This window comes from Eretmochelys imbricata, chromosome 17, assembly GCF_965152235.1.
Source record: "Eretmochelys imbricata isolate rEreImb1 chromosome 17, rEreImb1.hap1, whole genome shotgun sequence".
In the NCBI taxonomy this organism is placed as follows: domain Eukaryota; kingdom Metazoa; phylum Chordata; order Testudines; family Cheloniidae; genus Eretmochelys; species Eretmochelys imbricata.
The window spans coordinates 6,582,298-6,594,319 of record NC_135588.1 but is presented as its reverse complement, the minus strand read 5'-3'; the positions used below and the strand labels follow the sequence as shown (position 1 = coordinate 6,594,319).

The 12,022-nt window shown below is 37.4% G+C and overlaps 1 protein-coding gene across 12 annotated transcripts in view; it reads left to right on the top strand.

The window, feature by feature from the left end:
• BCAS3 (BCAS3 microtubule associated cell migration factor) overlaps window positions 1–12,022 on the top strand; it is a 499,958-nt gene that overhangs the window by 41,049 nt on the left and 446,887 nt on the right. The window lies entirely within an intron of this gene.

Below are 12,022 nucleotides of genomic sequence, written 5' to 3'. Positions count from 1 at the left end.
ATTCCAAGAAGTGAAGGCTGAAATAAACAAGAGAATCCTAGGTGACAGCAGGGAGTTTTAATATGTCTGTTTCTTCTGTTTCCGGGTCCATTGTGGCTTATATAGTACACTGGACCTACTCAAAAAGACTTCAGTGTTGTTTAAAATCTATAGAGTATTCCTCTTGCTCGGTAATGAGCATTTGCCAACCTCCCTTCCCTGAAATGTGTTTTGTTGCTTTCTAAGTGTCAGTTGGAGGGTCTTCCTCATACAAAGAGGTTGTTCTGCTATGTTATGATGGCTGTGTTAGATGTGTTGACTCAGACAGCACTTTTGGCTTATACCCGTACCAAGTGGAAAATACCTGCTTCTCAAGGATAATCCTATGCACAGAGATTCAAAGGCTAAATTGCTGAAGCAAATCTTCTTACAATAATTAGACTAATTCTGTGCCACACCTTTTTAATTAGGAATTTTAATGACTTTGGGTATGGGTGAAGGTTAACAAGTAAACCCAAAACAATTCCTAAGAGTGTTGCTCACTATGTACTGTTAGTTTATTAACAAAGGATATGAATGTTATCTTTAAATTTAAGAATCTGATCAGAAATAAGCATAGCTAAACTTCTTCCTTTATGCTAAACTGTTTATCGTGTGTTATGTGCTGTCAAAATGTTTATAATCTTATTAACTACTTCTCCTGCCTAGGACTGCATGTACTGTTTAGTTGTAAACAGTACATTACAGTTGTTTGTTATCTGGCAGTATTTCCCCTCTTAATCCGGGTCATTGATTTGTGTGTGAAAAATATGCTTCAGAGAACTTATTTTCCGTGATGGTATTCTTGCAGAAGTGAGTGAGACATGTCTGAGATGCTAACAAAATAGGCCTGTAAAGCAGGCCACTACTTTCTCATAGCTGATGGGCTCCAGTAAAATTCAAGACTTCAAAAAATTATTTTGTTGATTTTTCTAGAGAAAATGCTTCATTATATAAAAAAGGAGCAAAATCAGGTATGCGCCTACCTAGCCATTATTTAAATATCTGTAAACACACCCTGAGCTTTTAAACCAGGCCTGGAGCTCTGGCCACATTGTGAGAATCTGATTAAAAGAAGGGGACTGTTGCACAGGCTCCCTTTTTTGCCTTTTGAAGGAAGCACTGATTTTTGCAAGGTATTGTTTGTTGTTCAGGTGACCCAAGGTTGGCTTGCCTTTTTTTTTAAAATTTATTAAGTGGATCTTCTATTTAAAAAAGCAGTGTAATCACCACTAAACACCAAAAAGAAAATCAGTTTAAGATGTCAAACCTTTAAGTCTAATGGAAGCTGAGGTGTGGGGGTGGGAAGGAATTTCAGTGTTAAGACTTCAAGTCTGTTGTTAATTTGTGGTTTTGTGCTTTGCATCACCTACGGTAACTTTTAATACCTATCTGCCTCTGGACAGATAGTACATCTGGTTTAAATGTAGATCAGTGAGGTGTCTGGAGAAGAATCTTTCTTTTTTCCTGAAGGATCCCAAAGGCTAGCACTTGCTAGTATCTCTCTACTGTCACCCCCTCATCTGCTGCTGAAATTAGGCTCGTTCTAGCGTGACGGGAGCAGTCTGATAGCACGCAGCAACAGCACGCTTGAACTGTTTAGGATCTAACATACGACCACTACTGTATCCTAGTTGAAACATGAAGGAGAATTGACAATAATAGTTAGCAGCGCCACAGCATTTTTCAGCTATACATCTCAAAGTGCTTTACAAACAAGGGTTAAACTGTATCCCCATTTAACAGAAAACAGAAGGATAAAATTGACTGGTGTCTGATGGCGTGCGTCTGTGCTCACTTCATATGCTGTTCTAGCTCTGTGCCGGTAGCTGATCCAGCAGACCTCCGTGATATTACCCCGAAAGACCACAAACTCGGTTCAATGGTGAAGGTGCTCAGCCAGGTTTATCGTTAATGAAGCATGGCCCTAGTGCCCCATACGTCCTACAGGTACACTAACACATGCATGCCCATTACAATCAGCCAGTTCAGACAACAGTGGGACTATCTGCTGCGTCCTAGGCCAGACAGAGATGCCCCTTCTGTGATTTTCTGTTTTATACAAGCAAAAAAAACCCCTTCCAATGTGGTTACCAACCGCCCTACACCTTGTACCTGCTGGTTCGAACAAAACATCTTCATTTGTTATCCTGACTTTATCCTACCAAGGATCAGTGTGTCCCTGTACCATTTTCAGGGAGGGTGTTTATCTGAATATCCAATACCTAGTACTTAGGAGTGCCTGTGTTTTAGCAATGCTAACTGTGTTTTTGCCAAGTTAATGTACTGGACAATGAACTTGTAAACAAGCATCTGCTTTGACAGAGCCTGACTTTGAATCACAGTCTGCGGCAGTATGGTTACAGATAGGGTAAACATACCAACAACAACAAAAAAGTAGCTACTTTAGCCTTGACCAACCCCTATCTTTTTTTCTTGCTGTTCTTTAAACCTTCTGGCTTCTTTCCTGCCTATCTCTGATGCTCCCCAGACCTCCGTCGTTCTGTCCTTGCTTCTTTCCTGGCACATTCTACCATTCCCTTGACTGTTTTGACTCCTCCAAAATAGGGTATTTTGTAATACTGTGCTCCCAGCCCCCAATGAGGGAAGTGCCCTTTGTCTAGGAAAGGTGAATGTCTGGTATAGTGGTTTTCAGCACAGAGGGGGGAGTACTGTATGGTGTGTAACATCACACATTGATCTTGGACCCCTGCTGTCTCCCAACATAAGTATCTTAGTTAAGATGTCTTTTTCTCAGTGATAATTTATGTGGCATTCATTTTTCATAGCTCTTGTAAAACCTAGCTTGAAGCTGTTAATTTTGTGGGTGTAAGGCAAAGAGCCAGTACATTTTACACTTGACTCACAATAAAACCTCAGAATGTTACTCTTGTATTACAGTTTGGGGGGTTAGTGTAAGCTATTACACATGTTATCATGGAAACTTTTGAGCATGGGAAAACTTTTTTTTAAATGATCAGAACTGTGTGCACACATTCCTATGTGGTGTGTGAGAGATCGTGTTTACAAACATGGTAATATACAGTATAACATTCTCTCATGATTCCAGGAACTTGTGCAGATGCTGCTGAATGCACAAAAGATGTCTGATCAATTGAAAGTCCAATATGTATAAGAATAGCATTTAGAAGTTTTAGACTTTTCCGAGACACTAGACTGTTAAACTAATAAAATTTTGATAGAAAGCAGATCATACATAAATCGACACAGTCATTTCATAATAGCACTTTATAGCACTTTATCTATTAGGATTATATCAGTGAGATATTGACACATTCATGTTAGGAGCTGGAATTTCCTGATTTCTAACCTCTAATCTGCATTAGTGGTTAGTTTCAGGAAATTCATCTGTACTCCTTTTGCTATAAAGTAAATATAATACAATGAAGGAGCTGGTATTTTTATAGTATTTTAATGTAGGACATTCTTTGTTCTTGAAATCTGAAGAATCTTCAAGTTCTACTGAGTCACTTTAAAGCTATCACTAGCATTTAAAAAAAACCCAAACATTAACAGTTTTCACCATGCCTTTACCATACCATTAAGAAATTCATCCTACCATGATTTTGCTTGACAAAATAAATGTCTCGTATACTGTGCACCTTCAGGACTTGTTTCCTTGATTATGAAACAGACATGGATATCATGTATAAAATCAGTGTCAAATTCATCTGTGGATTTATTTTTGAATCATGGCATCTTTTCATTGTCCTTCCTATTGTCTGTTTGGTAGATGTTAATATATGCACACAACTTTCCACTGAAACCCCTAATATTCAGTTGTACTGTAGATTGTCCATTGATCCAAGAATGTCTTATTAAATTTAAATCTTTTTCTCAAGAACTTTTAGAGCTTAAGTAGATGTTTTGTTAACAGTGGGAAAGTATGGAGGACTGAATGAACATTTACTGTAATGTGACCTAACAAGTAATCAAGGCAGTTCTTAACTTCATTGATATAATGTACTTTTAATTTAGGAAGCTTTATTAAACTACTAAGATTCTAAACAGCTAATTAGAGATGTAGGGTGTAAATTTTCTTATTGTTTTAACCATGCAGCTTTAATGAGAGTCATGTGATTACAAGCCTGCTTTACTAATTTTATCTCAAAGTTTAAGATTCCAGAAACTCTCCTATAAAACAATATAGAGGTCTGTTCCTGTTTGGAGTAGACAGAGTTTGTTTTCTTGATTATTCCAAATCATTTGGACAGTTACTGAATTCACATTGGAGGGAGAGTTAAGTTTAACTTCTGAGTTTGACATGAAGGCTCTGAAATGATACACTCTGGTCAAACCCATTTCTTGTATTTTTAGGGTTTTATTCTAAAGTTTTTGTGAAATTCTGAATGTGACAGAGTACCACTCTTCCTACCTCATCCATGTTCCTTTCAGTGCCCATATCCAGTTTAATATAAGAAACTCTTTCTATATCATTGGACTCCACTGCATATGTACTATAAATTCTTTGATATTTACCTCATAATGGTGGGGTCTTTAACTCCGATTCAATACTTTCTTTAAAGCTGGTCATCCGCAGAATTCTTTATTCAATTTTTTAAAGAAAAGGCTTAAAATATGACCACAATCTGTGGAAACCGATAAATTTAAACTTATTTATATATAAAAACCTGATGTCTTGCAAACCTGGATTAGGAATAGTTGTCATATAGCAGACCACGCTAGCCTCCATCTGAATTACCTCAGGTTTAAAAAGAATCCCCTCTGACCACAAGGGGCTAGGTTTTGACTCTAATAAACTAGCCAGAGAGTTCAAGAGTATAGGGCGGAGAAGCTTATTGAAATAAATCTCCCCACTGATGGCCCACGCCATATTTAAAAAAAAAAAAAAAAAAAAAAAAAAGCTTTTCTTGGTCTAGCTACATCTTTTCTTGGTCTAGCTACATTTCTTTTAAATAGGTCAGCCAAGATTTGTGGCCTTTCACAGTACAGAATCCGGCAGATTATTTTAGATGAATAGATCCCTCTGCTCTTATAGGAAAGTGGTAATTTGTTTATATCCCCTAAGGAAGCTCACATTGCATTGGGCAAAACGTCAGGAATGATTTAAAAAAAAAAAAAAGAGAAGAAGGTGGCTAGTGCCCAATAGACAAAATACATCTTTTTGTAATGAGTCTCTTTGAACTGAAGTGATTAATTTACTTTTGTACTTAGTGGAGACTAATTTTGCTGGTTGGAAATATCTTTTTGGCACACAGTTTTAGGTGACATCAACTGCACTGTTGAAAATAAGTTCATTACAAAACTTTTGCACAGTGCCAGCTCTACAGCGTCCCTAAATAATTATTTAACTAGAGATGAAGCTACATGTTCTAAATTCAGTCTTTGCCTACAGCTTGGGTTCCGAACTAGTTTTCTAGAAACCCATTTTTATTTTTTTAAGTCAGATTTTCCATCTCGAGCTTGGTTCATAAAATTACTAAAGGCTTGCACAGTTTCACTGTATAATCATTTCAAAATAACTGTTTTTTTCAACCACCAAAAAGGATGCAGTCTTGACACATAAATGGGAAACAGATTGTGTTTTTTGGCTGATACTGCAATGCTGGTTTAGATGTTGGTTCAGTCAACTTCAGTCTTAGATTACAAGATTTGCAAATTAAAGGAAAACCGAAAAGGAAAGAACATCTGCGTAAATTCTGTCTTTGTGGAATTTCGCATAGGCATGCTCACTATGTTTCTGGTTATAGGAGGGACAATAAAGTTGTTACACCAAAAAGAAAGTATTGATAAATTTTAAGTGGTAAAAAAATCAAAATTAGAGATCTGTTAAATGAATGCATTAACTCCCCCCCGCCCCACACACATTAATGTTTTCCCCCCAAACAGTAATTCTATGGAGAAGAATGGCATTAATATGTAATGCGGGGGGGAAGCTTAGCTCATATAAAGGCCAGCTGATTTTTGCCCATTGTGTTAACTGACAGTGTGCTTGTGTGTATTTGCTTGCATCTAGCAGGTTTTGAAATCCTGTATTCATTTGAGTGCTGATATAAGTGGCCCTGTAATCTGTAACAAGAAAATGCTGCTGGATCTATAGAATGTGTATCTCTGCAAATATAGAGATTTGTTAAAACATATTGGGCTTGATTTTGAATGTACAGCATTTATGAAGGTGTGTAAGTACTTAATTTTACCTTCCAGTGCTAAATTTGTTACTTCTGTGTTTTTGAGGGGAAATTGAGCAGTTCAATGATAGGAACTAATTTAAAAACAAACTTCTGTCTGGTTGATTTTCCTTGCACTTATAGAGAAGTAAGGCACAGCTCTAAGTAAGGTATAGTGAGCAGTTTGGTTGGTTGTCTGATATTCACTGTGTGTATAAGTCAAACCAAAACTGAACTTCTCAAATTACAGTTCAGTAGCACAAGTCTGTGCTTCACCTGGAACATAATAATGAGATGAGGCTAGTCAAAGCAGTGGCCACTTTGGCAAGAAAGTGTGTGTGTGTGTTCTTGTTCTGCCTTATTTGTCAGCATAACTCCTTGCTTATAAACAGCATGCTTTAAACAGACACCTTCTTGCTATTGCACCTTTCACAAATAACAAAAAGTTTGGTATTTCAAGCATTAATTAATTTGCTGTCCTCAAATGACAAGCTGCCTATAATGGGGTGGATTGCCCTATGGGCTGGAGAGGCTGGGGCTAAGTCAGCCCTGATTACAGGATGAGCCACACCTGGGCTGAATTGGGTGATCCCAGGATAAAAAGAGCAGGAGGGGAAGCCCAGGAAACTGTAGTTAGGTCTGTAGACTTGCTATAGGGAACAAGAAGGTCCCTGAGTCAACAGGGAAAATGTGCAAGGAGAAAACTGTCCCCCTCAGGGAGGGCTGGAAGACCCCCTATACAAAAAGCAGGAAAGAGATTGATCAAGGCTCAGGGAGGAGGGGGCTGTGTGCAGCTGAAACTGGGGTGAAGACTGAATGAGTTTGTGTCTTCTTGTTTTCCAAAACTTTATATTGGATTACTGGGAGGGGAGACACACTGAGCTAGGGTTGGGGCTTGGAGGGCTAGTGTGCACCTGAGGACTAAATAAATGGGATCCTTTCTGGGGGTGTTTGAATTACTCTGTGAGCTGAGCTCTTGAAAGGCCTCTGAAGAGATGAGAGGTAGAGTGTGGTAGAGTGATCTCTGTCCGCAAAGAGGTGCTTGAGAGGCAATAGTGGCCACACCACTACAATGCCCAACCCTCCTAGCTGCCAGATCTTCTACCCACTTCTAGAACTGTTGAAAAAAATGAAAAGGTTTGTTTGTTTTCAGTGGTCCTTTTAGTAGGTGGTCAGAGGGTATCATATGCTAGCTAGGGCAATAATTGTTGTAGTTAATTACATGCCCACCTAGATAGAGGATTGTCAATAGAGTTGCATCTGTATATCAGAGAGGAGAATTTAGCCTTCACTGTAACAATGTATCCACAAGCAAATATTGGTGAAAACCCTGTAAACGGTTTGCCCCAACAGTGGTGTTTATCATCAGACAGCGACTTACTCCACAGCAGACAGAAATAGTTTTCCCAAAGAACTTTAAGTTCTACCACAACGAAGTTCTAAAGCTCCTCGTAAGAGGTGCTCAGCACGTTGCTGCATTTAGCCCAAGCGTATGTGGCTCTTTATAAAAGTGCAGAGAGAGAGTTGCTTCCTTCAGTAGTTTACAGTCTACACACGCTACACCAGATGGAGGTACAGGCGGAGCTGGTTAGATCAGCAGCAGAAGATTTCACAATTATTGCTTCAATATTCATAATTTTAAAGCCCAAAGGTACCTTTATGATTAACTAGTCTGACCTCCTATATAACGTAGGCCAAAGAATCTCTCCAAATAATTTCTGAATCTGGAGTGATTTGAAGAATGAAATTGAGGTCACTTAAGTGCATGAGAAGCAAGAAGCATAGGATGTGGCATTGAAATAATGTGCAAGGCTTTGAGTTGGAGAAGGAGGAGATGGAAAATATATGACTTAGCTAATGTAATTAACATTTTTCTGTATTGAGAAATCTGTTTACAAGACTAAACAATTAGTGCAAGCAGCTTTTCAGGAAATAGTTTATGTAGTTACTGTGGCTTGAAATCTACTAATGGGTTAATACTGGTTTTACTGAAGAATATGTTTAGGGAAGGGTTAATGTTCATCAGAAAAAGCTGTTTTACCAGGAAAAATATAAAAATAATGTTGTTAAAACTAAGCTTTAATACCATGCTACATTAATATTATTTAAAGATGTTTTTATTTTTTTTAATAATTAATATGAACCCAACATTTATCTGGCAACATGTTTTTCTTCTGGTTGATGCTAGAATCAGTGTCCAGTTCTCAAAACCTGTGGTTTGTAACTTTTAAAACTAGCTAGCTGTGAAATGATTTAGAAATGACAAACAGCATAGCTTTCTTGAAGGATCACCCAGGAGAAGAAAATTAGCTATGATGAATGAAGTTCTTGTTCACAGTTCTCTCACTGCTCTCTGATACATTTTAACTGGAATGCCAGTGCAAATGCAGTGGTTATGCCTCGGAGCCATTAGGTTATGCCAGGGATTGAATCATAGGGCTGGATGTGTGAAGGGTGTATCCATTCATTAAGAAGATAAAGTATAGCATATTTTTACCTTTTTTAAATTTAAAGTGACCCATCAAATAAAAAAATGAATTGGACAGATGGTTATGATTTTTTTATTTTATTGGACACCATCAAGTAGATTTCATAAAGTTTGTAAAATATTAACAGTCCTTTGTTTTCATGAGACTTTGTGTGATTCTCAAAGTTCTGTAAATTCTTTCTTGTCACCACCCTTGCTTTTCACAGCCACAGGGTGGTTAAAAAAGCTTTAAATTAAAACCTGCTCCCTTTCAAGACAGTAAATACTTGGAGGTTACATGTTTGCTTCATTTGGAGCCTTGTAACAAGTCCAAAAAACAGACAGTGAAATTCAGCCCAACCCATAGCTTCCACTCAATTCACTAAGTCTTATGTGGTTTTAGGTATGATGAGTAGAGCTGTCTGGAGGATGGCAATTCCATTTTGTGACAACTTTCTGAGGTTTCAAAAATTTGGAGTGAAAACGGAACCTTTTAAATGTTTTTTGCAAAACAAAATTGTTGAAACTGCTGTTTTCAAATCAGAAAGCGCAGGTTTTTGATTCAGCTCCTTCTCCCTGCCTACCTCCTTCTGCTCAGAGGCGACCAGAGAGCCCTGGACTGCAAAAACCTTCTTGATTAAAAATGTCATCTAATTGAAACATTTTGGCTGTGACGAAACAGCATATTTTTGACAAAATGTCTCAATTTGATTGTAATGTCCTGCCTGAGCAGCTCTAATGGTGAGAAATATGGGATTTTGTGGTTTTCTTTGATGTAGTGAATTTTCTTATGAGTACAAGAAAGTCCACAGTCTCTCTAAACCCCTCTGCTTTGGACACTGGCCTGGGGGGGGGGGGGGGGAATTTCTGGATTGTGTGTCACCTCCTCTCACGAGCAGAGCATATTACCGCTATAATGTTTCCAGCCATGAGGATTTTAGTTATAAGGCCAGGATCCTACAGTTCATAGAGCAACTATTAGACCTCTCTGCCAACCTTTATGTCCTTTTTAACATTTTTTCCCCCTAGAGGTGATATAGCTTTTTTTTTTTTTTCCTTCCTAAAATCTGAAATGTACAATGACCTCTTGCAGGTAGAAGTAGAATCCTCCTGTTTATACACTATCATCACTTTGAGGAAATTTATTCCAAAGGGATTCATTCGGTACTGTGAGAAACTGATGATGCTTTGTCCATTGCAACGTTCTTTGTGTTATCATCTGACCTGCAGAGCTCTCTTCCAGTCCTAGCAGATGAAAATGTTGTTGTCATCACTGGTTATTGTAGGAAGTGCACTTTTTAATCTTTACAGCTCTCTTGTGGCAGTTTTTATAAACCTGAGAAAGACAAAACCCATGAATATAGTAATTTAGGCTACCAAAAGTGATGTTGCATTTCGTTGTTACGTTATGTACTCTTATACCATGTACATTATGTATGTAAAGATAGCAACCCTTCTTTATTTAGTTTTAAAAAAAAAAAGGTTTTTTAAGGCTGGATTTGTATCCTTTTAATTTATTTTTATAATTACATTTAATTCCCTTCCTTAGTAGTTGTGATAAATAACATCCCTTTAATGATCGGAAAAGTGAACATACAGTTTTGAAAAATCTCTTATAAATTGACACATCAAGAGAGAACATCTTTAGTGGAATATCTGGTACGTTGATTGTGTGGGTCAGAAGGATCTGAGGCACTGACATGCTAAAATCAACGTTGGAGGCTGGTTCAATCTGGTAGAATTGACTTGATCTATAATAAGGAATAACGGTTAGATTAAAGTATATTATAATGATAATCCGAGGTCAGATCTGGAAGGAAGCGAATGAAAATTTTGGGGTTAAATGTTGGCCAATAAATAAGAACCCTGAGTATTTCAGAGCTTTGAAAGGTCTGATTTATGGAACTGTAAATTAGCTAAACTTTTCTAAGTTTTTTTTTTTTTTTTTTTTTGGTCAGGGGAGGGAGAAACGGGTAGAGAAGCTTTCCAAATTGGAGCATAGTTTCATCCTAGTGCTGGTTATTGGCTGCCTCCAAATGTGTTATGGGAAGGGGAGATGTAGTCTCATGTTCAATGCATAGCCAAATACAAACAGCTGTAGTGCATACCTTACCTGAGTCACTTGTCAAAAGAAGCAGTACAGGGAAAAGATACTACAGAGCGCCATTACAGGCAAAGTTGCTGGTTCTAGAATCACTTTAAATTCCGCTTTAAATTATTAAATAGTGTAAATGCTATACTATTAATTAGAAGAGGAACAAACTCTACAAAGATAAATGTGTTTTCAATATGGTTCTCAGGGAGGGTACAGTAGAAACCAGTGAATAAGAGGAAATTTATTTCTGGCAGCACTCTAGACATGGAATTGTGGTTGAACTTTTTACCCTAATTACGTCCCCACTAATGCCTGCAGCGGTCTGGAATCAAAGCGGCCCTTCAGGCCCTGGAAAGTCTCTGATGTGGCGAGCGTTTGTTGTGTGATGAGGGTTACTTAAGAAAAAAACGGAATATTGTGACAGGATTTTTCAAAATTTCTCAGTTACCACCCACCTCACTTGTTGCCTACAAAAATAGAGTAATTGTTTGCATCTGTGTGTTTTTGTCTGTCTTAGAAATAACTGTTATAAATCAATGTGACATAGACCCAAAGAAGCTTTTTTCAGGATAGTATTTTCTTCACTTAATAGGTGTTTTAGGGTTGGTTTTTGTGTAATATTACCACCACCTGTAAGAATAACTTTTAAAGTACATTGCAAAATAGCCATGCTCGAAATCTCAAGGATGATGTAAAGATTTTATTTTGTGAGTATGAACGTTAGTATGTGAGTTACTTTCTCAAAATATGTTTAAAAGGTAAATTGAAAATGTTTTATATAAAAGTGTAAGGCTAAATGTTAATTCTTACTCTTTTTAATATACTTGTTAGCAAGCCAAATGAATTTGCCCCAGTGTCTTTGCATTATACAAATGCAGCCACTTGTGCAATATTTGTCACATAAATAAGCTCAGTAGTAGTTGAGCTTTGTTTCTGTCACTACCTGGTGTTTTGTCTCCTAAGCAGTGTCTTTGGAGTACTGGCTTTCAGAATTGTACCCAATTATACCAAGGGTTTGCTGGGCACAAATGTTCATTTTGTAGATTAAAACTGTGTTGTTTAAATCACTCTGAGGTGAGGCAAATGGTAATGAAAAATGTAATGACTGCAATTCTGTAAAACTTTACATCTCTGGTATAATTCTTCAGTAGTAACTTTTTATTCTTGACACGATATTTGAAATATTACAATTGCTGTTGACTTTAACTGAATATATAGATCTTGGTGGCTATTTAAAAGTTTTATAAAATTATACGTACATTAAGATAGTACAGCAGACTTACTTATGAACCC